The sequence below is a fragment of the Andrena cerasifolii genome, chromosome 2, assembly GCF_050908995.1.
Source record: "Andrena cerasifolii isolate SP2316 chromosome 2, iyAndCera1_principal, whole genome shotgun sequence".
NCBI lineage: Eukaryota > Metazoa > Arthropoda > Insecta > Hymenoptera > Andrenidae > Andrena > Andrena cerasifolii.
The window spans coordinates 2,144,107-2,170,957 of NC_135119.1; the positions used below are offsets into that span (position 1 = coordinate 2,144,107).

At 38.6% G+C, this 26,851-nt stretch overlaps 2 protein-coding genes across 3 annotated transcripts in view; one reads left to right on the forward strand and one right to left on the reverse strand.

Annotated features, from left to right (window-relative positions):
* LOC143378484 (dual 3',5'-cyclic-AMP and -GMP phosphodiesterase 11) overlaps window positions 1-26,851 on the reverse strand; it is a 348,802-nt gene that overhangs the window by 235,855 nt on the left and 86,096 nt on the right. The gene's annotated exons all lie outside the window — the stretch shown is intronic.
* Window positions 1-26,851, forward strand: part of LOC143378523 (uncharacterized) — a 497,243-nt gene that overhangs the window by 28,701 nt on the left and 441,691 nt on the right. The gene's annotated exons all lie outside the window — the stretch shown is intronic.

Below are 26,851 nucleotides of genomic sequence, written 5' to 3' on the forward strand. Positions count from 1 at the left end.
TTGTTACTTATGAATTACATCGGGCTAGCCTAAAGGTCTTCTTTCTTTTCTTTTTTTTTTCAATGATTACGTCGGTTACATTACGTGAGAGTATATTTCTTCAGCTTCATTCACGCAAATAAAATTGAATAATCGGCACGAGAGATCGGAGAGATACTCAAAGTATCCAAATCAAATTAAATATATCAGAAGCTTTAATTTTATATACCATAATTATTTTTTAATTTAAAAAAAGACACAAGAGAACTGTTTGTTTAATCCAGTAAAAATCGTTGCCACAATGAATCATATACATATATGACATAATGGCAAAACACAGGCGCCGATTTGTTTGTTTCTTTTATATGGTCCGACCACGGTGTAATAGGCAGGTGTTCCGACTCCTGTCCAGAATGTGTGACTTTTTCATAGTAGTTCTTCTGGCGGCCGGCAGATTTCGTGGTTGTTGTAAAAGCATTTACATATATATACAGGCCTGGTATGGAATTCCTACTCGTAGTGGAAGGGGAACACGCCACGCAAGCGCGTGATGACCATGTGACGTCAAACCAATCGACGCCAAGGTTCAGTCAAATGACAGCGTCATCACGCGCATGTGTGGCATGTTCCCCCTCCATTACGCGCAGGATTTGTCTGGCAACCCCAGTAATACCATTAAAATCTCTACTACCACAATCTCATTAACACATATGTATATGTCTTCTAAGTCACGACGCCTCTCGCGGCGACCAGGGGAACTAAACAGAAATCGGCACACAAAATCGCTGGGGTAAAAGGTACAGAGTCGGAACACCTGTCTATTACACCGTGGGTCCGACTGATAATGTTAACCACGTGACTATGACAACTGGGAAACGATACATCATTCATTAGGATTAGATAAAAAAGAAGAGGCAAGAAAAATTGTGGGCTGAGAGTAACTAATACAACTGGATTGAATATGTTGCTCTGTTATTTTCTTTTAACCCACGGATGCTGTAATGTTTGCATTTAAAAATTATTGTCCAGTGCTCAAGGTTATAAGAAACTTCATACAATATTCACAGAAATATTCTGACTAAAGAAGAGCAATCTCATATTATTGTATTATTTTAAGCTTAGAAATGAGTACATCTTATTTGCAAACAAAGACCAGCTTTTTTGTAGCACTTCTTTTCCTCCCGTATTATGAAACCTGATCTGGCAGAGACGAATGGGTGCAACCGCTGCGCATGTAACGACTATCCCTTTATCATTCTTGATAGTGAAATAGAACACGAGACAATGTGTTGGATTACTTCATCTTACATTCATTTTAATAAGCTCTCGATAATCGCGGTAACACTGGTGGTCGACTCAAAGATTAGTGGCCCGTTGCTTTCATTTTTAATAGCACACCCGATGCGCTTTATCACGTTACCAAATTTGTCTTATCCTTTCGCTATCGTAAATGATAAAGGGGATGAATATATGCTACACACATCAATTTTATTTGGAATGTAATGAACAAAATATTATTGTTAGGAGAATTGCCTACTTTACGAGATTTTAAACTTTGCGCTCTGCCATTTTCAATTTCAAGTCCATTAATAAAATGAAACAAGTGTTTCGCAAATTTCTTTCTAACTCATATTTAGGAATTTCTTTGACGATCATCACATCACATAGTTGCTGAATTTCAGATTTTCGAATATGTGAATATTCTGCACCGTTCAAGTACCTACCTACAATGTTTGTAATTGTAATCAAAATTATTCCAAATTTATCTAAACGGTCAACGAATTTAAGCAATTTAAATATCAAAATTATTTTCATTATTTATGTTTTATTCTGTCCTATAAGTTATATTTGGGTTGAATAACAATTATATAAAAATCCACGAACTCCATTTCTGCAATATTTATATTCTTTCTTATAATACACAAATTATCACCTGTAATATTAACATTCTTCTACTATAAACATACAAATTCATTGTGCGTAACTATGTATAAACATTCAAATAACCTAAGCCACTACGACCAAGGAGAAGTACTGTAGTTACTGGAAATCTTTATGTTCAAATGTGACGAAACTTTTATTTTAACGAAACTATAATTTCCACTCTCCGTTTAGTCCTACGAATAATTGTAAGATACACTGACACATGCAACACCAAAATTACAAAATCTAACCCAGACCACCTACAGGGCAACAAATTTTCGGCGAACAGACTACTTACACTTTAATATTAATTACTCAGGTGCAAAATGCAACTTAAATGATATTAAAGAAATATTACAGCATTTACAATATTTAAGAATTAATCCGTTCAACTAAGTCGCTAATAACGTCCGTGTAGTGGTTAGAGGGATTGTAAAGAATTAATAAAAAAAAGTCACGATACAATACTCCATCATTAATCTATTATTGCAAAAATAATTATTGTATTGCCAAAAAAAAAAAAATCTGAAAGCTATAGCCGCGGGCCGTGACGGATGATAGAGAAGCCTTTAGCGCAATGTCTTTGTGGAACAGCCGCGATCACTCTGTGCCACTTTGTGGAAGATTGGTGCGTATGTGCGGCCCAGCGTGGTGCAGGTGCAGCTGTGCGAGCAATAAATACGATGCTGAGAGGAAAACTGCTGTGATTGCCTGGAAATAATTTACACAAAAGTAATCGCGTAATTAAGTGCGATTGTAATTTAAGATCACTATAAATTGCATCGTAACGATGATATAGGGGAGACCGGGGATAGTTTGGACACGGGGATACATTGGATAGTTTTAAAATTGCCTCCATAGAGTCATGGTTATTGCAATTGTTTTTGTAGGTTGTGCCTCTGTTCACACCAAATCAACTGATATTCAATATGGCGTGTATCATTCACGAATGACAGGGTAAGTCACACTTTTCAATTCTTGTATGTTACTGTATAATATTTTCATCTACTTTTTGTTGTGATTCAGATTCTTCATTATGGACGAATTTTATTGTAACTTTTCTGAGGCAATGCTGAATGTATTTAGAATAAATTAATGCTGTGCAAAAATCGAAGTATCCTTTTTGAGAAAAGGCACGAATCATTTTGTTTTGATTTGATATGAGGGGTTACATTGGACAGACTTGGGAATACATTGGACAGCTACCAAGTTGGTCCAGTGAAACTAGGCGGAAATCTGCTCAATCTACGGAATAATTCCCACCAAGCTAAATTTTGGTATGGGCCTTTATTTGGTCGTTTTAAACAATATGTCAAAAGTCCCCACTGATCCGACCGCTGCTAAAAATTTTACAGAGGGTTGCAAAAAACTGTTTTTCGCGAATATCTCGTTATCTAGCAGTTTTGCGACAAAAATAGTTATTATACAATTTAAAGCCTAGGAAATTCTCTACAAAAAAGGTGGTATGAGTTTTTTTCGTAGGAGTAATGAGAACATCAGCATCCTCTTGAGCGTGTTTCACGTTGATGTTGGCAGCTTCCAATTTTTGAGGCAGCATAGCAATAAACCTACTCTTGTTCTTTCTATTCGCTTTACACGTGCTATATCCATTGATGCTGACATTCTCATTACTCCTACGAAAAAAACTCATAGCACCATTTTTGTAGAGAATTTCCTACGCTATAAAATTTATAATAACTATATTTGCCGCAAAACTGCTAGATAACGAGATATTCGCGAAAAACAGTTTTTTTCAACCCTCTGTAAATTTTTAGCGGCGGTCAGATCGATGGGGACTTTTGACATATTGTTTAAAACGACCAAAATAAAGGCCCATACCGAAACTTAGCTTGGTGGGACTTATTCCGAAGACAGATCCTAATTTCACTGGACTAAGTTTGTCCAATGTATCCCCAAGTCTCTCCAATGTAATCCCTATTTTACCCAAAAGGCCCCAACTGCTGTAAGCAAACCTTGTCAAGTTTTTAAACTTCATTATTTCTTATCTATTTGTCATTTTAAATAAATTATATATTCATTGGATTATTCATTATCATTTCTTTCCAAACTATCCCCGTGCTATGTCCAATGTAACCCCACCAATGGGGATACTTTGGACAATATGCACCTCTGAACTTTCTTCATCTCAAAGTAATACTAGGTAATGTGAGGCCCATTTCTCAGGTTCAAATGAATAGCGCACATTCTGAGCTATCGAATGGTGTGCAATTTATAGCTCTAAAGCCGCGTATTCACCTGCGCATTCGCCCCGAATGTGCATTCGGCGCGCACCGATTTTTTGCTCGTCCGGTGTTCGGCGCGTGTTCGGGGCGCGGCGCGCATTCGGGCCGATCCGCTTGTTGGCGGTCCATCAAAGCGCGCATTCGGGTCCGAACAATACCATTAAAAGGACGCCGCAAATTTCACTCAACCCCGAACGCGCGCCGAATGCGCGCTGAGCTCCGAACGGGCAAAAAATCGGTGCGCGCCGAATGCACATTCGGGGCGAATGCGCAGGTGAATACGCGGCTTAAGGCATCTTACCGGCCCGCTAAAGACTATTAATAAAAAATTGTCCAAACTATCCCTGGTCTCCCCTACCAGCTGGACGAATAAGTCAGTCTAACGTTCTGCAACTGCATCTGCTACTTGCAGTTGGAAGAAAGTCGATTATGAGATTGACCATGGCTACCCTGAGATACAATGTCAACTTAATTTGAGATTTCAGGTCACATAATACCAAAGTGCTTTTCTACTCCAAAGTTTTCATAAACATTATTACAGATTCGAGGTTTATAATATTCACTGTATCTTAAATCTCGATTATTAACATTTCTACCAACTTCGCCTTCTTAAAACAAGAAGCTATAATTTTTCGTAATATATCGTACTCAAAGTCGTGTGAGAATTTACACCAGTTAACCTGAACCATGTACTGTATATTAAGAATCCTCGTGTAAAGAAAATTCAGTGGACACCATCGCACGAAACTACACAGGTAACGTCAAGCAAACATGACTTCGTGGTAGCGGGACTTACGAAAACAGTAAATGCTATTGCCGTTGTCAGAACTGGACGCGGCGGCGTAGCTGCAGGTGCGAACGCAAACTTTGTGTCGCGACTGATCTCGTAACGACCCTGCCGATCAACTGGCATCCCGAACCAGCGACACACACCGATCAACGCGTTCGCCAAGTCGAGCAGAGTCGCGTCGAATCGAGTCGAATCGTGGCAGAGTTAATTGAAGGGGGTGGAAGGGAACAGCCGGCAAGGAGGTGGAGCTATCAGGTGAAATTCACTTTGCTCGTACGGCGACGAGTATTAAGTGGAAACGAAGAGCAGATGTGCGTGCTTCGACACGATTTCTCATTCAGCCATCCTCCTACGTTTGCCAACTCGCTGTCCCTAGACACTGTATCAATACCAGGCAGATTCGATTGTGCTCGAAGTCACGGGGGGTTCGTCGAGGCAGAAGCGAGCACAGCCGGTCGGTCGTGTGTAACACAATCGTTAAGGACCGTGAACGTTAACTAACCGTCCTACGATGCTGGGCCCAGTTTCTGAGCTCATCACGCTAATAGCCGCAGTTCTAATTACCGGCAGGTGGGCGAAACGCTATTTTCGGCGTCGACCCTGCAGAGTTTGCCACACAGAGCAGGAAATCAGACTGGCAAATCATTCTTGATTGCAAGGAAATAAGGAGAGCGCTCAGCGTGTCCTTAACCCGGCCGGAGGCGCATCCCATATTGTAACACAGGTTGTCGCTACCGGAGCAAATATACCCAAAATTGAAACGTGAAAAACCACGGTTTTAGAATTTTTTTTTTAACTTTGTAACTTTTATATTAAAGTACAGTGTTTTAAGAATCAAATAAAATTTATGAAATATATTAAAATCTTTATTAAAGTTCCTTAAAAAATTGTAACAAAAACTCAGTTCACCTCAATTCACCTCCCGCCGAATTAAGGGGACTAGGCAGTCAAATCGTTCGAAAATCAAGTGTTTTTTGCTAAATAATTACATGCAGATGAAAACAAGCACAGACTTTTCCTTCTATACAATGTTTAGTACTATCACGTAGAGTAAACAAATATTTTTTTATACATATCTGTTGAGTATGATTGAATGGACATCTGTCGGTTTGAATTGAACACCATGAACTTCTAGTTTGCGTACTCATCTATATCGTACTGTCATTTATGGTTTACATATCTGTATAAGGACGAACCTCCGGTTCCTCCTTTAACTATGTGTCCTGTTGCCTTGAACGAGATAAGTACCTATCTGTATCTAAGTATTACTTTTGTTCAATATACATATACATATAGTCGCATTAAACCTGTAATGTTTAATCGTCTTCTGACTTAATTAAAAATTAACTTAAATCCTGATAGATTTAACAATATCTATTTTACAAATGGCGCCACACGAGTTTCATTATACAGTGTTTTAGAAAAAGTGTCTTTGATTTTGCACTGATATTGAGCTTAAAAATAAAGATATAACGATTTCCTTGGAATATTTACCTCCTAGAACCTGCAATTTCGGCCTGAACCTCGGACAAAAGAATTGAACCAAAATGATCAAAATAGCGACTAGGGAGAAAGCGATGTTTACGATAAATGTCGATTTTCGGGGTACACAGATATCTGTTTTCTTTTTTATCTCGGACACTAGAGTTTTTACACTCTAATGTTGAGGTTCAGGGCAGAATTGAATATATTTTGAACATGCTGCAAAAATCGCAAAACTACAGAAAAAACTCCTACACGTCAGGCGGATGTAGCGCCATGATTTACATATATGTATGTATTATTAAATTTTTTTTATAGTTTACAGTATTAATGAACATTACCCAAAAGTACTAGGCATAATTTGTATTCATTCACGTGTAATTAATTCACCCAAAAGTTAAATTTTTACCAGATCTGACTGCCTAGTTCCTTTAAAGCTGTTATTTCTGTATTTTGTGAAGAACGAAATTTTCGGAATTGCACATACGTGGGATAAGACGAAGAATCGAACCCACACAAGCTGAAGCTTCTGAGCTACATTGTGTGTAACTGGGTTATTTAAACAATTTACATTATGGAATTCCTCATGTCATGTGACAGATATTGCTTAGGTTTATCTGTTCTAGGAAATTCATATCTTTAACAAAAAATGAATTTACATGAAGTATTGCAATGTAAGTAGATATATAAATTTTAATATTTGATTTTTTTAATTGAATGCAGGGAACCGAACCCTAACCTGTACCCGGTTCGGTACTCCGTATCGTCGACTAACCCCCCTAACCGGGTAACAGAATTCATCTGTAACCCGAGTAACCCGGTTAACCGGGTTAATACGGTTACAGTAATACGGTGAAAAACAAAGTTGTAACCATGTTTCCAAATAGAGATGAATTTTATTTTAATATCGGAGACTCCTTGGTAGAGTGGTGCATGCGCGTGAAAGTAATAAATATACGAGGTCAAAGATTAACTTAGCCGCGACGAATTCGCGAGCGTTTGCCGACGCATAGTTCGAGATTTTGGACAAAAAACCCTCCACAGCGCAAATTTTGACCGATTTCAATAATTTTTTTTTAAAATACTCGTAAAGGACTCAGCAATACCGGAACACTGCAATAAAACCAGTATCTGTTGGTAAAATCTATACAAAATACTATTTAACATAACATAACAAAAAAGAATAAATAAATAAATTTTGCAGATTAAAGATATTAAATTTTTTTTTAAAATTTAATATTAACTATAAAATAAAGTTTACTTTAAATTTACAAAATTTATGTTCTAAATAAACTGTATAGCTGATTTAAATCTTATATTTATAAATTACATTATAAAATTAGTTACCACAAAATATCCGATTCTAATTACTCCGAATTACAATTATTAAAAAGTTATTTTTAAATTTATACATATATTAAAAATAAAATCAAAACTAATCAAATTGAAATATAATTTTGATATATAAGGTTTATATCAGCTATGCAGATTATTTAAAACATAAATATTGTACATGTAATGTTTTTATTTTATAGCTAATATTAAATTTGTAAAAAAATAATTTTTAATATCTTTAATCTGCATAATTTATGTTTTTATGTTATGTTATGCTAGATAGTGTTTTGTATAAATTAGACCAACAGATATGGTTTTTATTGCAGTGTTCCGTTATTACTGTGTCCTTTATGAGTATTTTAAAACAAAAATGATTGAAATCGATCGCGATTTGCGCTGTCGGCCGATTTTTGTCCAAAATCTCACACTGTCTAGACCAGCGCTGTCCAAGGTCGCTCCCGCGGGAGCTTGGGGTTCTCCCACTCTCGTCCGCGTTGTCAGGGATACCGCGCGACGCTAACCGCGAAGACGCTAGCCCGGCTAGCCCGACATGGAAGCCTTCGTAGCGTCTCGCGGTCTCCTTGACAACGGAAGGCACGCTGCGCGAAAGAAATATTGGAAGGGGAAGAAGGCGCGTGAGGGGCCCCTACGCTGGACAACGCTGGTCTAGACTGTGCGGGTTTACGACCCGATTGTTCGGTGCTGCGGTAGTATAGTGCCTATCCGAGATATAGTGACTTAAGTGTGAAGTCCCGCAGCGGGGTCTTACCCGACACCCTGCTGGGTACTGGCTGCTAAATGTGCCCCCCTATTACCTCTTGCAGGACTGTATTTAGAGAAGACCAGGACAAAACCGGGGCCCTAAGATAAAATAAAACAGAAATTGAAGATACGGTTTATCATTATTAAAAGACATCAATTAAGCTTTGATTAATTATTATATTGATTCATAAATTCTCCACTACTGTTCTAATGGAGTACATATATCTTACTAAAATGTATTTGTATTTAATATGAGACAATTTTTAATAGCCAGTAGCAAAGCTTAATTGATGTCTTTTAATAATGATAAACCGTATCTTCAATTTCTGTTTTATTTTCTGTTAGGGTCCCGGTTTTGTCCTGGTTTTCTCTAAATACAGTCCTGCAAGAGGTAGTAGGAGGCACGTTTAGCGGTCAGTATCCAGCAGGATGTCGGGTAGGACCCCGCTGAGGGACTTCACACCTAAGTCCAGTGATGCTAGAACCGTGGGTTTTCGCCCACGAGCGCTACCCCCACTCTATGACCAAGCGTACCCCCATTCTACGACCAAGCGTACCCCCTCCTAGCACCTGTACCGCACCACACAAGCATACCCGTCCCTCTATCCATGTGCCGTACGCGCTGCCTGGCCGGCGCTTTCCGGCGAGAATTCGTTTTACCGACATCGAAGCGCTAAGGTCACAAGCAAAAAGTCCCGAGTTCAGATCCCAGTGTGGATATTCTACTTTTTTTCTTTAATTATTCCCTAATTTATCTTTCTACATTCTCAGAAGACTAAAGACTTGAAAACTATTAATTTACAAAGCATTTTCGAAGCTTGATTTGCTGCTAAAGATGCGATCCCCTTCTGGCTTCTACCGCACCACTGCAAGCGTACCCTACCTTCTGTCCGAGTGCCGTACGCACTGCCTGGCCCGGCGCTCTCCGTCGAGAATTCATTCCACCGAGGTTCAAATCCTGATGCGAAGGATTCTACTTTTTTCATTAATTATTCTCTAATTTCTCTTTCTATATTCTCAGTAGAATAAAAACTTGAAAACTCTTAATTTATAAAGCATTTTCGCAGCTGGCTAATGTACAATCTTGGTCTTCTGCCTTTTTTATACATAAACAGAAATAATTCCATGAAATGATACTTACAAAATAAGCTCGTTTCCAGGGTGGACTCTTTAAAATTCACGTCACAATGAACAGTTGCAGAATCGGAAATTTCCGCTTCAGGTTAGCGAGCCGCCCGCTCCGCTATTACGGTCGACCCACCACCTTCTCGTGGCTTCCATCGAGCAGAGGCACATTTTTCTTAAATAATCGGCAGCAAAATAAGCAGATACAGTGTTTCTCGGATTATGAAGAAATATTCGAGACCGGGAAATGCTCCAGGATCCGAGGCAGTAGTTAGCACTAAATAGATTCATCTTTGGCAGGGCCCTCGCCCGAACCATCTGACCAGAAGACTGAACGACGTAAACCGGGAGTGAGTGACATAGCGCACCGCCGGGTGACCCTCGATCGACAGCGACTTGAGTTATTTTTCATTACAGATTGATCAGAGCATTGCCGATGGATTGGTGAGTTTAAGTCGACCACAATAAGTCCAAACACGAAGCAATTCGGTCTATTTTTTCTGTACTGGGTATTTAACCTGGCCCAACAGTTTTATTGCTTTAAGCAGTCAACGGGTGGTCTACCCGGGACCGCAAGTCCTCGCTCGCAGCGAGGAAACAAATCTGTGGTGTGGGTAGGTCTTCCGGATAATCCGGGGCCAAAAGCATTTCAGTAATCCGAGGAAGAGTGTATGTATGAACCTGATTAACACGACAAGAGTGTCATTGACCAAGAACGGGTTAGTAAAACTGTTCTGTAGGTATAATTGATATTATTGTGACTGGTACGAGACCTGTCGATATTGTTTTCAAACCTCATTACAGTAATCCGGGGTGCGAGTGGTAAGCCAACCGTAATAGCGGAGCGGGCGACTCGCTTACCTGAGATAGAAATCACCGATTCTTTTAACTGTTCATTGTGAGGTGAATTTTAAAGAGTCCATTCTAGAAAGGAGCTTATTTCGTAAGTAGCATTTCAAAGATTTATTTCTGTTTATGTACAGAAAAGGCAGAAGAGCAACATCGTACATTAGCCATCTGCGAAAATGCTTTGTAAATTAAGTTTTCAAGTTTTTATTGTACTGAGAATATAGAGAGAGAAGTTAGAGAATAATAATTTATGAAAAAGATAGACTTTTCGCACCAGGATCTGAACCTCGGATTTTCTGTTTGCGACCCAAGTTCTAGGATCTGGGTGAAATGAATACTTGGCGGAGAGCGCCAGGCCAGGCAGTGCGTACGGCACACGGACAGAAGGTTGGGTACGCTTGTAGTGGTTCGGTACAAGCCAGAAGGGGATCGCATCTTTAACAGCAAATCAAGCTTCGAAAATGCTTTGTAACAGTTTTCAAGTCTTTAGTCTTCTGAGAATATAGAAAGATAAATTAGAGAATAATTAAAGAAAAAAAGTAGAATATCCGCACCGGGATTTGAACTCGGGACTTTTTGCTTGTGACCCAAGCGCTTCGATGTCGGTAAAACGAATTCTCGCCGGAGAGCGCTAGCCAGGCAGCGCGTATGGCACATGGATAGAGGGACGGGTACGCTTGTGTGGTGCGGTACAGGCGCTAGAAGGGGGTACGCTTAGTCATAGAGTGGGGGTAGCGCCCGTTAGCGAAACCCCACGGTTCTAGCTACACTGCCTAAGTCACTATATCTCGGATAGGCACTATACCTGCCGCACGGACGAGACCGACTGTCGACCAGATGACGGAACCTATGCCTATTGGTTAAGGCTTAGGTGCCGAAAATATTCGAATGCTAGAGAATGGAAGTTATAAGGCGAAACACGCACACGGCTGTAGAAGATATTGATGCTAAAATATATTTGTGTTGAGTAATTCTTGAAGTTTAAGAAATATAGTATAAATTCCGTTTCTAACAACCCTCTAAAATTAATCGATCCTGCATGGATTATATACTCGTATATTTTAAACATTGTGTATTCATTTGATCTGAATATGTATTGCCTGCAGATTCACATATCACTGACTTGCCTTAAATGACTGTCTAGTCTAGGCTAGACTGTCTTATTTTACTAGTAATCCGCTCGTAGCGGGTTAACCCGGTTACTTCGGTTTTTTCTAAAATTTAAGAACCGTTCCCTCGCGGTTAGTATGGGTTACAGAAATCTTCCTTGGTTAACTGAGTAAGGGTTAGGGTTACGCGGCGGTTCGGATCCCTGATTGAATGGCTGCCATTATGCTCCTTTTGTTATTTGTAATAAGAATGATAATTCACGTTCAATTGATTTGAGCGATACTTTTCTATGAATATGTCACTTAAAATATATTTTATCGCCCTACGTCATAAAATATTGGTCGTAACGTGATAATGAGGACAGAAAGGATGGTGAGAGGTAAAGTCGACTATAATTTATCGTTGACACTTTTCATTGTGGCCAGCACTTCATGTGCCTTCAAAAATATGAAGAATGTGCATCAGGTTGTTAGAAATGTTAAAAGCTAAACTAGAATAACTCCATATTTCGAGATGCCTTAGTTTTGCTTACAATAAAAATAATAAATTTACTTTGTATTGTATACTAAAATTTCTTTTACGTCATTTTCATAGCAGACATGTGTTATGCAATTTTCACATGAAGCTCACAATGTGAAGCTATTATGTTCTTAAAAAAGAAATAAAAACTTCAATATTGACGTGCACAAAAGAAGTAAATTAAATTACACATTAAAACAATTGCTTTGCATGAAAAATGGGGCAAATTCAAATGGTCATAACTCTGGCAAAAATGGTAGTACCGATTTTGTTAAAGTATTCTTTGAAAGTGCGGAATCTCTACTTTCAGCTGTTTTTTTTATAAAGATTTTAGCTGTATTACTTCTCGGCAAAGTTATAGCGATATAAAGAACACTTTGAAAAGTTTAATAAATTTTGTTCAACTTGGTAATGATACATGGGGTGAACAATTTTTTTAAACAGATTACACTTCGACCAGTCGAAAGCGACTACTGTCCTCGAAATCAGTGTTCATTGATTGTTGGACGATATTTTTTGCCAAGTTATTCAACTTTGAAGTACAATATTATCTTACATAATTGACATGCTGCTGTCAAGCGTTGTTCCGCTATCGTGATAGCAGGAAGTCGTTTTGTGCATATGTGGCGCAAATATAGTAAAAAAAAATATAATTTTTTAACGAAGTGACAGTGAAATCCATTTCATACAATCAAATTGATCATAGTTTCTCGCAACATTATTATAAACAAATTATTATTATTATTAACAAATTGTTAACATAATAGATTTCAGTAATAATCAATAACGATAAGTGAAATTTGGAAAGTACTTTGATTTTATGACGTAGGCACCCACTAAGTAAGGATTCTTGGAAATTTCATCCCCCAGGGGGTGAAAAGGGGTAAAATGTACTGTCTCGGACTCCTTAATATCTCTTAGGCCCGATTAGATATCACCTTGGTTTTCACTTACAACGGGTGCCCATACAAATGCCTAAAACCCTATTTCAGGATTTCACCTACTTGATTCTATTGACTCAATCTGACAAATGTGCCTACTAATTCGACCTACCTACCTACCTATTATTATTAATTTGTGTATTATTATTAATATATATTAATTTATATATTATTATTAACTTATAATTAATATTTAATTTAGACATGAAACCTGTTCTGATGTTACTACTTGCTATTTCTGAAGATTGTTTTTGTAATAATTAAGTTCAATGTTTTAAATTCATTATGGTTGGTTATAATAAATAATTGTTTCGTATGTTGATATTTTTTTCTTCTCACCTCCCCCCCCCTATCCCACCCCTTCCTTCCACCTACCTGGTGGAAAATCTACTTTTTAAAAAGTATCTTACTTGAACAAAGTATCTTACTTTGATGCAAATTAACTAAAAAATAGTAGAAAAACATTTAAAAAAAAAACAATTATCAAATTAAGCGAATTTTCACAATTTTTTTAAAGAATCGATTTTCCAGATTCGGAGCAGCACCAGTCCTCGAAAAAAGCTAAATATATTCCAATCTGTACGTTGGTCAAACAAGTTGTGGCAGTGAAAATTGAAGCCCGGATCTCAGCAGTATGTTACTGAAAACGTTACGTTTTACATTTTTTTCAACACCTGTATGAAAATTTTTTACGCTTGCTGAGCCGGACGAAAATGGCCAGATTCAGACGTATTCGCGTTGTCTACTTTTCTCCCATGGGAAAATAAAGCTCCCACAAGCTCGCAACATTATCAGTTTCGATATAACCAAGCCCTTAATGTGCTGAATGTACAAACACTATATAAGATGAGACCCGAGACTCTAGATTTTAGATACTTAAATGTGTTACTACCCCCCCCCCCCTTCCCAACATTTTACCGTTCTACCCTTCTCTCTGCATCGATTTTACAACCTCACTATAGTTTTTCTACAGCCTATATCATGAATTGTATTCTGAAAACTATCAAATGTGAATTGTCCGCGGGTCTCGAAAGGCAACGGTAAATTGATTGCGTGTTGTTAAAGAACGATTTCATTAGCCAAAACGGAATTAAATGTATGAAATTGAATGTGTTAGAATTGAGTGACAGAGTGAGAAAACAATATATGTACATGTATCGTAGAAATAAACAGCCGGGAAAACTTTTCATCCAAAAGAATTATGATATTTACATAATATAAATAGTAAGGATAGAGAATTCTGGGAGCAAATAAGGGAATCGGATGACGTAGTGATGATGGAAACATGGAAAATGGAGGAAGGATGGAAAAGGATAAAAGATCGGCTATCAGAGGAATTTAAATGGGAGGCGCAGTGGGCAAAGAAAATAAACAAGAAGGGAAGAGCCATGGGCGGGGGATGTTAATGGGAAGGAAAAGGTGGTTAATAAAAGAACAGGATGAGAAGGAGCAAAGAAAGGAACAGGAAGGAATAATGATGAGGTCAGTGAAAGCGGGAGAGAGGAAGTGGAGAGTGGTGGGGGTGTATGTTAATGAAGATATGAAGAAAAAGTGGGACAGGATTAGGGAGTGGGGGGAAGGGGGAGGAGAAGGAATAGGGGTGCTGGTAGGAGGAGAGTTTAGTGCGAGGACCAGTGACAAGGGGGAAGAATAGGGGGGGGGAGGAGGAAGAAGAAAAGACGAAGAGGAAGTCAAAGGATAAGAAGGTGAACAGGGGAGGAAGAAAGCTGCTAGAGGCAGCCGGGGAGATAGGTTGGGCGATATTGAATGGGAACATGAAGGGGGATGAAGAGGAGGAGTATACAGGGGGAAGAGGAGAGTCAGTAATAGACTATGTCATTACGGGGGAAGAGGAAAGAGAAGAAATAGAAAGCATGAGGGTGGAGGACAGAGTAGAGTCAGATCACCACCCTATAGTGTTGAAGATGAACGGTGGAGAAGGAGAACGGGAAAGAAGAAAAGAGAGAGAGAGAAGGGATGAAGAAAAAGAGACTGGGCGGAGAAAGGGAAAAGGGAGTTTGGAAAGAGAACGAAAAAGTTGAAGATGATAGGAGGCGACTTGAAGGAGCTGGAGGGGGAGCTAGGAGAGAAAATAAAAGAGGCGATGTGGGAGGAAAAGAAAAAAGTAGGGAGGAGAGGATGGTGGGATAAGGAGTGTAGGGAAGAGAAAAAGAAAGTGAGAAAGGAGCTAAGGAGATGCAGGAGGAAGGGGGAGAGGGTAAAGAATACAGGGAGGAGAAAAGGAGGTATAAGGAGTTTTGCGAGAGAAAAAAAGAAGAGGAGAAAGTAAGATTTATGAAGGAGGTAGGAGAGGCCAAGACGGAGGTGAAGGTGTGGGAGATAATTAACAGAGAGAGGAAGAGGAGGAGAAGAGTAAAATAAGAATAACGAAATAGGGAGAGAAGAATGGAAGCAACACTTTATGGAGCTGATAGGAGGGGTGGAGGAGAAAGTGGTAAGCGATAGATATTACTTCTGAACATATACGTTTGTTCTGATAAAATAAGTAATATATATATATATATTAGTTTTAATAGCCATTTTATATTATGTCGACCGCCTCTGCGGGATTTACCCTACGTGTTGAGAGCATAAAATCCAGCAACGTTGCACTTCGACAGGGCACGGACTCGGCCCGTCCGGCCCGTCCGGCCCGTCGTTGCCTCAACGAGCGCGGCCACCGAGCCCGGACCCAGCGGGCTACGAGGAGCCGCCGAGTTCTCACCGAGCTCGGCGGCTCCTCGCCTCCATAACTTTACCATAGAGGCTCGGCACGGCACGGCACGGATGGCCCGGCTCGGTGGCTGTATAAACCATAGACATATATAGACGGAGCGTAAGCTGAGGGGGGTGTAAGATTCGCGGTAAGGGGAGCGATGCAGGCAAATCGGGTAACGCAATGGATATGCATGCCGAATGCTTCCGAAGCTAACCCGACGTGCCTGTATCTGATTTCTGCCTTTTCCCCTCCAAGCCTACCGTTCCCCTCGCCGAAAGTCCCAGCTTCTGCTCCGTCTATATATGTCTATGGTATAAACCGACCTTAAAGGTCTGCGCACACATATCAGTTCCGTGTCAGTACCGTTCCGTCGTGACAATGGTAAGAAGAAGAGACCCTCTACGCCCCTTTTCTTCTTACCACTGGCACTACGGACCGGTACTGATAAGGAACTGATAAGTGTGCGCAGAGCTTAATGAGGCAAGTGTGGGGAATGGGAAAGACGGTGTTCGGAGGGGAATGGGAAAGGAGGATCTGGATGTTTGATGCGTTGGTATGGACAGTAATGTCCTATGGAGTGGAAATTTTTTGGTGGGAGGAAAGGGAGAAGATGGAGAGGACGCAGGAAAGATTTTTAAGATGGACGATGGGGGTGGACTGAAGGACGCCTGAGTATATAATCAGGGATGAAGTCAAGAGGAGTAAGTTAAGAACGAGAGCAGCGAAAAGAGCGTGAGGTTTTGAGGAGAGGTTAAGGAAAGGAAAAGGAGGGGAGTTGGCCAGAGTTTGCTGGGAGGAAGTAAGGAGAAGGGCGGAGGGGGGAGGGAGAGTGTCGAGATGGGAGGAAGGCAGAAGGAAGTACTTCGTGGAAAGGGGATGGGATCAGAGGACGGTGGGGAGGGAATGGAGAGAAGGAGAAATGGAGTGGAAGGAAGTGGAAAGAAAAGATAAGGAAAAGCAAGAAGGAGAAGTGGAAGAGAGGTTGAGGGAGGCCAGATGCAACAGGATGCACAGGGAAGTGAGAGTGGAAAGAATTCCAAAGTATCTGAAGAAAGGGTGGAAAGAAGAGAGATGGAAGAGGATTGCGAGATGGAGGGTGGGAAACGAAGTGAGGGAAGCGAGGTATTGGGAAGGAGAAGAAGAAAGGTGTGTAGCGTATGCGGGGGAGGAGAGGAGACATGGGAGCACATTTTGGAAAGGTGCAGTGGAGAGGAAGACAGAAAAAGATAAGAAAGATATTAGGGGAAGGGGGGAAGGGGTGATGAAAAAATGGAGGGAAGAAGACAAGGGAGCACGGAGGAAAATCGAAGGGGGGAGGAGGGGTGAAAGAGGGAAGGCAGGGAATAGGGAGTAAGCGGATAAGAAATAGAGTAAGGTTAGGGTAAGGAACGAGGGAGAGGTCTGGGTCTGAGAGGAAAAGCAAGTGCGAAGGAGCGGGATTTAGGTTAAGTTAGGTTAAGATACATTGTAAACGGAAGCCATTGTAACCCGAAGGGGAACAATTAAATAAATACATAATATAAATAGTATTGTGTAACATAAAAATAGTAACTAAAACAAATACCGAAATGTTTAAATTATACAGTAATAAATGTCGCAGTGATTATATCTTGTATTCATTTTTCGGTAGCTTTCACTTTTTAATTTTAACTGATGCTATATAAGTGCTGTGTACTTTGCTAAAGTACATAAAACACATAAATAGCAAAGTAGGGGGTATAAGTTATAGAGACTGTTTTAAACTCGTATCTGCGGTTTTTTTAGTTTGTTTTAATGTTTATATAGCATGGTTAAGACGAAAAGCGAAAAGAAACTAATTTAGATTTTAAATTGAAGAGATCTGCATTATCAACGTGAGTTTGCAAGATCAATTTTTGGTCCTCTGTTAGCTGGCATGTAACGCTCTCATGCGGAGCTCTTCGAAACTACAGCATGTATTATCCTGGCATTTATCAGAAACTGAAAATCTGCTGATTGTAATTACGCTAATAATTGGGGTGACTATAATAGTTATATAACTATTAAAATGTCAGTATTACCGCGATTTCTCTATGTAATTAATCACTCTTTTTAAATGACTGTGTCTATGCAATATGTATCTACATAAAAATGATTGTCCACCTTCCGAACTAAACTGGGAATATATTTCTTCTCCAAATAAAATGAAAATTTGTTACTTCATTATTTATTGTTTTTGCACCCGAAAACAGATAGTTGACCACATTATATAAAACTGTCTCATGAACCCATGCCTCGCATTAATAACGTCTATTTAACACTTTTTAGTTCCAGTTCGATTTCTACCACACTCGCTGGCATAATATCATTATCCGTTTTCAACATTTTAAAATCACTCATTTAAGATAAGTTTGACGGAGAAGCAAAGGCAAAGAATAGAAAGTAGAAATAGCAACTACCATGTAGATGTTCGAAGAGCGGAAAAACCAGAAGAACAAAGTAGACTAACATAGTGCCTTATTGACATTACCATATCGATCCTTTTCCCGACAAATAACGCTTTCGTTTCGCAAATAACGCGCAGCTGAAGCACGCCAGTATATCACAGGAATAGTTGCAGCCAATGCGCAATACACGTGGAGCATATATACAGGTAATCGTGAAGGCTATCTGCTTATTGACAGATAAAGGTAATTGGTAATGTGACCAACATTACCGGCGTCCGAAGGTAACGATTGGTTGTTGTGTTCGCCCGGTCTAAGATATGCCTGAATGTGTTGTACTATCAGTGTACAGCATTCAATCGTACGTTTGAAATTTAATCTAACTACTAATTACTAATTATCATCAAAATTTAATTGTTAATTCAATTACGTATTATTTTCTGTAGTCGATAATTGTTTGTTACTGGGCTCAATCACAATTGTCAGTGCAACATGTAAATGCAGGGCAATTACAAGTACATAGTTGTTAATTGTAATTATTATTATTCCAGTTATTTGTTATTACAATTATATATTTGTTAATTTTAATTCTGCACAACAATTACAATTACAATCGTAATTCTGCAAGACAATTACAATTACAATCGTAAGTCTGCACGACAATTACAATTACAATCGTAATTCTGCAAGACAATTACAATTACATAGTTCGCAATTACATTTGTGCAAGACAATTACGTGTGTAATTGTAATTGTGAGAGATAATTAAAAGTGTTATTGTAATTGTTCCGTGCAATTATAATTAACGACTACGTAATTGTAATTGCTCTGAAATTAAATTTGGCAATTAAAATTGTAATTGAGGTCAGTAGCAATTAACGATTACAAAAAGTATTTTTGTACATCAGATAACAATTAAACCGCAATTGTAATTATATTCTAATTGCATTACATTTAGTTGCAAGTACGTTTTAATTGAAAGTATACAGTATTTACAATTAAAGGAATTGATTACATAATTATTTATACTTTTAATTGGTTACGTTCAACTCTGTTTTCTCGATATAATGCTTATTCGGAATTTTTTACATTTTTATCAGCTTTTCATAAGCATTCGTTCCATGTATATAGGTGCTGGTGCACCTTACAACAATAAGCAGTAAATAAGTTTCGAAAGTTTCTTATAAGACATTAAAAAAGGAATTGCGTGCTTTACGTTTCACTTTAAAATCGTATTAATTTCATATAATACATATCGGATAACAAAAATCAGAATAATTATACTTCCTTAATCATATTATTGATTAACAAGGGCATGCACAAAAAGTTACGGAAAAAGATTTCCCTGAAGTATTAAATATTGGGAAAATCGAGGATGCAAAGAATATGTTTTATTTTGTACAGTCAGTCATAAAAATAAGAAAACTTGCGCTAATTGAAATATAATGAGAGCATAAATAGGTTTAGGTTTGTTTTTTTTCCTACTGGTTATAAGAGTATAAATAATATATAAAGTATGGGCATTAGGCTTAAGTACATTGTAAAACAGATAAAAGTAAGGATGTAGATGTGAAAACCAAACAACCTCCTTTGTAATAGGCTGTGAGCCTGTAGTACAAATAAACTTATTATTATTATTATTATAATCATATTATTGCGGATATTCCTCCGGTAGGGCAAGGCGATTGTAGAATAATGTGACTAAATACACAACAACAACAAGTCTATTACAAACTATACTACACAATACAACTTCCGCAACGTTTAGAGTGTACAATGGGTAAATGTAGGATCCTGTTATGTCCGTACTGGTGCTTGGAACCAGAATGACAGAAGATCGATCATACAGGGTCATCCGTTAAAACTGCAACCTACGCGCGCGCGAACAGACGAAAATGGCAACACCGCCTCACGCACGCATTCCACTACAACCATTCACTGGCCCGGCGTGCAGAGGGTTGCCAGCGACCGCCACACAGCAGCGATGCCCGAGCTTCGAAAATTTTAGGATGGTCTCTGTCATATTAACGTCGCAAAGAGCTATTTGAAATTTCCCGGTCGGTATTGAAGAATTTGGGGCCTTACCCATACAACTTTTGAACTATAAAAGATATCGGAAAGCAATTTGCGCCGATAAATGAGGAAAAATTATTCCCTCTTAATGATGGATAATTCAAACTATTTTACGTTTACTTAATTTTTCTTTTATCAATTTTCTAACCATAACTGTTGTGAAAAGCTTTTGCAAACTGTTTATTTGATACTGTATTTAATGCTCATTTTAAAATTCATAGTGTTGATAAACAATAGGCTAGTTCTTTCTGTATCAGTACTTTAATAAATTGAGAAATTAAATTTTTATTCAATTATGTGTTAGTTCTGCAGAACTCGGAATATATAATTGTTCTGGTTTTCTTTTTTACAATTGTATCCTTAATGCAGTGCATGCATAGATCGAAAGTCAGGGGTAATTAATGGGACGTGTGCAGAGGTAACAGCGGGAGGGGGGCTGATTAGTACTGTGCCCGGATGGAAAGAAGCCGGTCGAGAAACTCTAGGGCCCGAATATCAGGTCCGAATAGTATATCCCTATTGGCCGGCGCGACAGCGTCGACGAATACAAAGTAAGCAAACGGGACACGGGCGGGGGTAGCCAATGCGAGCGAAGAACCCCTCTTGCCCCTGTGACATTTCAACCGACTTCTTTCCATCCGGGCACAGTACGTATAACTATATACATGCGAGGATTCCCCCTCCAGCGCTCCCCACCACGTTCGTGGTCCGTACGTACATACTCCTGGCAAGCCTGGCGGAGACTGTGATGCCAGATCGGGGACGGGTTCCCTCGAGAATTTCCCCCACCTCGTGCATACTACGCCGGAGCAGCGTGTCCATGAGCTCGGCGCTTCGGAGTCCAACTCACGGACACGCAGCTCCGGCGTAGTGTGCGCGAGGTGGGGGAAATTCTCGAGGGAACCCGTCCCCGATCTGGCATCACAGGGCGGAGATGCTTGATGCCTTGACGGACACAGTCACATCGTTAGCTGCTTATGGGCGTTGACATTCACGCGCAAGCAGGCTTTGCAGTTGGACTTCTCATCCAAATAATGTTTTCGAGGCTTTCACTGTTGCCACTATCAGTATTGTTGCAATTAATGCCACTCGCTTCTTAGCACCACTTTTCTGTTCATAAGTTCTACTAACCGCCAGTGTTATAAGCGGACGTTCTGCTGTCTGCATGTTCACGATTATGTATTTCGAGAATCGATTAATTTTGCTCACAGTTTTGAAACGTACACTCCAGGCGTGCGCTCCAAAACTGTACATACGGGTAGAGTCTCCGCCGTGATGAAGGACAATCGCACGGTCCTAGCGCGCGTAGTCTGGATTATGTACAGATATAATGAATGTAAGCAGTGGGTAATGAAGTATACAGTGACTCGCATTAATATTCGGACACTTTTTAAAAGCGCATAACTTTTTTAGAATTGGTCCAAACAACTTGAGTTTTTTTGAGAAGCTAGAAGGATTAGTTTGCTAACTGACGCGTTTCGTCGTTTTGGAAAAAAATGTATTTGGTCGGAATAGCGAAAAAAATAGTAAAGGTCGATTTTTTAACTTTTTTTTTGTGAGCTTGTAATGAAAATTAAAAAAAAATCGTTTGTAGATTGCAGTAAGTTGTATACGTGCCTAAAATTTTATCAAAATCGGTTAACGTTGCTCCGAGCTACAAACGTCGCGAAAATTCCCGAAATCAGCGATTCTCGACCTTATTCTGCGATCTTTAAACGTTTGTAGCTCGGAGCAACGTTAACCGATTGTCATGAAATTTTAGGCACGTATACAACTTACTGCAATTTACAAACGGTTTTTTTTGAATTTTCATTACAAGCTTAAAAAAAAAGTTTAAAAATAGACCTTTACTATTTTTTTCGCTATTCCAACCAAATACATTTTTTTTCAAAACGACGGAACGCGTCAGTTAGCAAATTAATCCTTCTAGCTTCTCAAAAAAACTCAAGTCGTTTGGACCAATTCTAAAAAAGTTATGCGATTTTAAAAAGTGTCCGAATATTAATGCGAGTCACTGTATGTAAGTGAGCACTGTGTAATAATTAATGGAGGCACAAGTTAATTTTCAAATATTAATGCAACCGCTATAAATACATATGAGAAGCCCGGGCAAATATTATAACCTGCCAAGTGTCAAATTAGGTAAGTTGTCCAAATTTGAAATGCCACAAGTTTTTACACCAAATACGACACTGAATTATTAATAAGGTGAGTCGCCAAAATTTTTTATTAGGCTTTTTATGTAGAGTCGCAGACTTGGTAGTTGTCCGGAGTAGGTTCGACAGAGAAGCATCTTCTTTCGCATAAGTTTCTGGATATTTTTACCATGCATTTACAAATTAATATATTGTAACAAATTGTATTGCATTTAAATTGCCAGAGGTATGTTTATACCAGGAAACTATTTTTAATTTAGAGTTTTTATGCAAAGCTTATAGAAATGAAGGGGACGCACATGCTTGGGTAGAAGCATATTTTAACTCATTGTCAGATGTGTTTCATATTTCTAATCGTTGGCGTTACAAGTTAGAATATGCTTCAACCTGTCTAATATCGTATTGTTGTTTTACTTGCTATACAATTACGATCTACTTCCACTTATACTTAACATATTCAAAGTGCCTACCAATGACTTGCAAAATGTAGCTTACATGCACGTTTACGTTCAACGCAGATATGTTTGATATTTCTAATCGTTGGCGTTACCAGTTAGAATATGCTTCAACTTGTCTAATATCTTCTTGTTGTATTACTAGTTATAAGTGCCAAGCGTTCACAAAATAAAGTTATAATATTTTAAAGTTTTTTGTATAATTGAATAATGGAAAGGCTCGTGAACTAATGAGAAGAAATATATTTTGTATTGTAATGTAACGTAATTTTTATAATTTCGCATCATACACTATTTCAACCTTCAAATTTTTATATTTCCGAATTTCCAATTTCCAATTTCCAATTGAACAATACGTATCATTGCGATACATGTATGACTTTCTTCTATCATACGCTTGTAATCCAGATTACAAGTCCCAAAATGTTCAAAACATCATTTGAATTTCAAGATATAAAAAAACACAATTTTACAGGATGGAAAAATCTGAAAGATCCTTGCAATAATTGTGATAGTTCAAATTCAAACATAATGAAGAAATTCAATATAACTGCTTCCAAACAAATTCTTATTGCAAAATTACTTTTGTTTGATCACAATAGTAGTGGAACATAGAAAATATATAAAAAATTGCTACAAAAAGCAGATATAAAAGTAATTCCTTTTAATTATTCCACCGTACCGAAGCACGCGTATTTTTCTATACATAATAAAAACCCTAAACCCAGTATTTGAACTTTTTAAACTTTTTTTACATTTTTCAGTTTTATAATTTTTCCGTGTTTTTTTTATAATTTTTTGTTTACTTGAAGCTTATTGAATAAAATAATATTTATATTGATTAATTGTCTTTTATAACTAAAACTCATCGGCTGACTTTTCGTCATCCGACTCTTGTTCATTATCATTTGAAGAAATTAATAAGTTTTTAACTTGTTCACACACGTCTTTAATTTTGTTTTGTTTATGGACCCTCAAACCACTTCTTATTGGGTCGGATGAAAGCAACATAAAGTGCATTATGTCTTCATTACAAACAAAACGTGAAAACAGTCTACTAAAATGTAATCTAGCCTGCTTAAAAATTTTATTATTCGCTTCTTGAGCTTCCTCGGACAACCAGCCAATGGGTAGCCCAAAAACTTTCATTATGTTAGCACCGTGTATCAATACTTTATGTACACATGGAGGCATTTTGTACCAATCGTATAAATCAACGAATAGTTTTGCAGTATCAAGTGTGTACTTTTCAAATTTGTCAAAGTCAATGTCGTACCCACTTGTCAAAACTTGTAAAATAATAGAAAATCGATTATGTTAACAAATTGTTTAATAACAATTAATTGTTATTAATCGTTTATATTAAAGTTACAACAAAATATGATCAATTTGATTGTATGAAATGGATTTCAGTCACTTTGTTAAAAAATTGTTTAAACAAATTATTAATAAACAATTATACTAACATTTTTTATGCCAGTAACATTTATTTTCGTCTCCGATAAATATTTAATGGTTAAATTAACCACGTATTTGCAGTATTTGTCGCGGAAGTGATACAATTAGTAAATAATGTTGTTTTTTTTTATTGTTAAGAATAATTTTTTACAACTATTCATTAGAATATCATTCTATAGATTGTGATGTACATTTATAGATTCATAAAATATATAGTTATAGCTGTAGGTTTTGAATAAACAACGTGTTTCGTTCGTAGGATTCGTATTTTTCCAGTTTTTGTCAACCGCCATCTTTTTTCCAAAAAACCTGCAACGGATTCGTAATCGGCGATACCTAATACCCCAGTATACCAAGGGTCGTTGATTTTCCTTTCGATTTGGCGTGGGAATTGAATTTTGTCGCCGACTGTGTCATTTTCGACCACTGTGCGCCGGGACGGTACATCGTTGTAGTGGCATGCGTCCGTGAGGCGCCGTTGCCATTTTACCTGTTCGCGCGAGCGCAGGTTGCAGGATAAAACGCTGACCCTGTACATAAAGGTGCTTTACAGCTGTGTAACGCAGTAAAAGACAAAAAAAAGATGTCTGGGCCTGAAAGTAAAATACTTGGCATGGCTAGGCAAGGTCAAGGTGTCGATGAATGATTTAGAATTACTTACAAACGCAAAATAATGAAAGTGTACTCATATTGTCAGAGTTTTAAATTGACAAATTATCTGAAAGCCTGCGAGGGGGAAGGTGTGAGTACTGATGATCTAAGAATACCTTGCCCCGCCACGCCAAGTATTTGACTTCCAGGCCCGCCCGGCCATCTTTTTTTGTTTTTTATTGTGTTACACAGTACCCTCTTTGCACGCTGCTTGATGTACTTGCAGCTCATTTTGATTTCACATCTTTTTTTTATATTGTATAATTTCTTCTATTTTTTCTGATATATTTGATAATACTCTTTTCCGTCCTCGACTTTTTCATGTATTTGGTGTAATTTTGGTACGTTTTTGAAGTTTTTTATGGCGATATATGTAAAAGAAGAAGTCCTGACAAACTCGACTGAGTGAGTGACTCACTGACTGACTCATCAACGCCCGGCTCAAACCGTTTAATCTAGGAACGTGAAATTTGGAAGGTACATTGTTTTCATGACGTAGACACCCACTAAAGAAGGATTTTTGGAAATTCCATCCCCAAGAGGGTGCAAAGGGGTAAAATGTATTTTCCCACACTCCCTAATATATCTCTTAGGCCCGATTACATATCAACTTGGTTCTTACTCACAAAGATTACCCACATAAATGCCTAAAAACCAATTTCAGGATTTTGCCCTAATCAACCCCTAAGGGGGTAGTGAGAAGGGATGAAATGTATACGGTGCGAAGAAAAAGAAATTTCCGTGCAATAAATGCAAGGAATTAGGTCACTGGGCAGCTGAATGTCCACAAAATAAATTGCCAGAAAGTCAAGGGACCAGTGCAAATAAAAACCCAAGTAAGATGAATGTATACTTGGCGTATTCCCTTGGTGCTGCAACAGATGGCTGTATAAAACTTAGATCAGTGGTATTGTGACAGTGGAGCTTCAAGACACATCGTATCGAACACATGTTATTTTGACAGTTACACAAAATTTGCTGTTCCAGAGGTGGTCTGTCTGGGTAAGAGGAAAGTCACAATGAAAGCATATGGCCAGGGAGTTGTTAGGGTTCAGATGTTCCTTAATGAAGAGCGGCAGGATGCAAGCCTGAAGGATGTGTGGTACGTGCCTGATGCAAGTGCGCATCTGTTCTCAGTGAAAGCAGCAGCTCGAAATGGTTTCGCGACGATAATGAATAGTTGCAGTGTCGAGATTAGAGAAGAGTAAACTGGTGAGATAACAGCTACTGCAATGATATAAGCCTGCGGGCCTGCGAGTATCAGTATGTGTTTGTGTGTGTCAAGGAGAGGGAGAGAAACGTCACGTCAGAAGGATATGTTGCACAGCCCTGGACGCACGCCGAAGCGTGCTAAGTAATCTGTTTCAACCCCGTGTCATATTAATAAAGTAATAATTTACAAACGTGTTACAACATCACAGCTACAGGATGCCTTCGAAATGAATTGTATGTTTTAGATATACGCGTTGTTCAGCCGGCGCAGCCCGCACAGGTGCATTTGTCAGATGTAACAGACACATTGCAAGTGTACTATGAGCGTTTTGCTCATCAAAACAAGCGCCATGTGAGGCAGATGCTGAAAAGGATGGGCATCAGTGTCGCTGAGGGTGATGAAAAATTCTGTGGTGGATGTGCTATCGGGAAAATGCATCGACTTCCCTTCCAACAACGAATTGACCGTTCAGTGACTGTTGGTGAGATAATTCACGCAGATATCCTTGGACCAATAGAAATAACTTCGATGGGTGGAGCTCGGTACTATGTCTGCTTCAAGGATGACTATAGCAAGTTCAGGAGACTGTTTTTTTAAAAGCATAAAAACGAGGTATGTAAATCGCTCGAACAGTTTTTGAATGAAGCACAAACAAATGGTCACAGT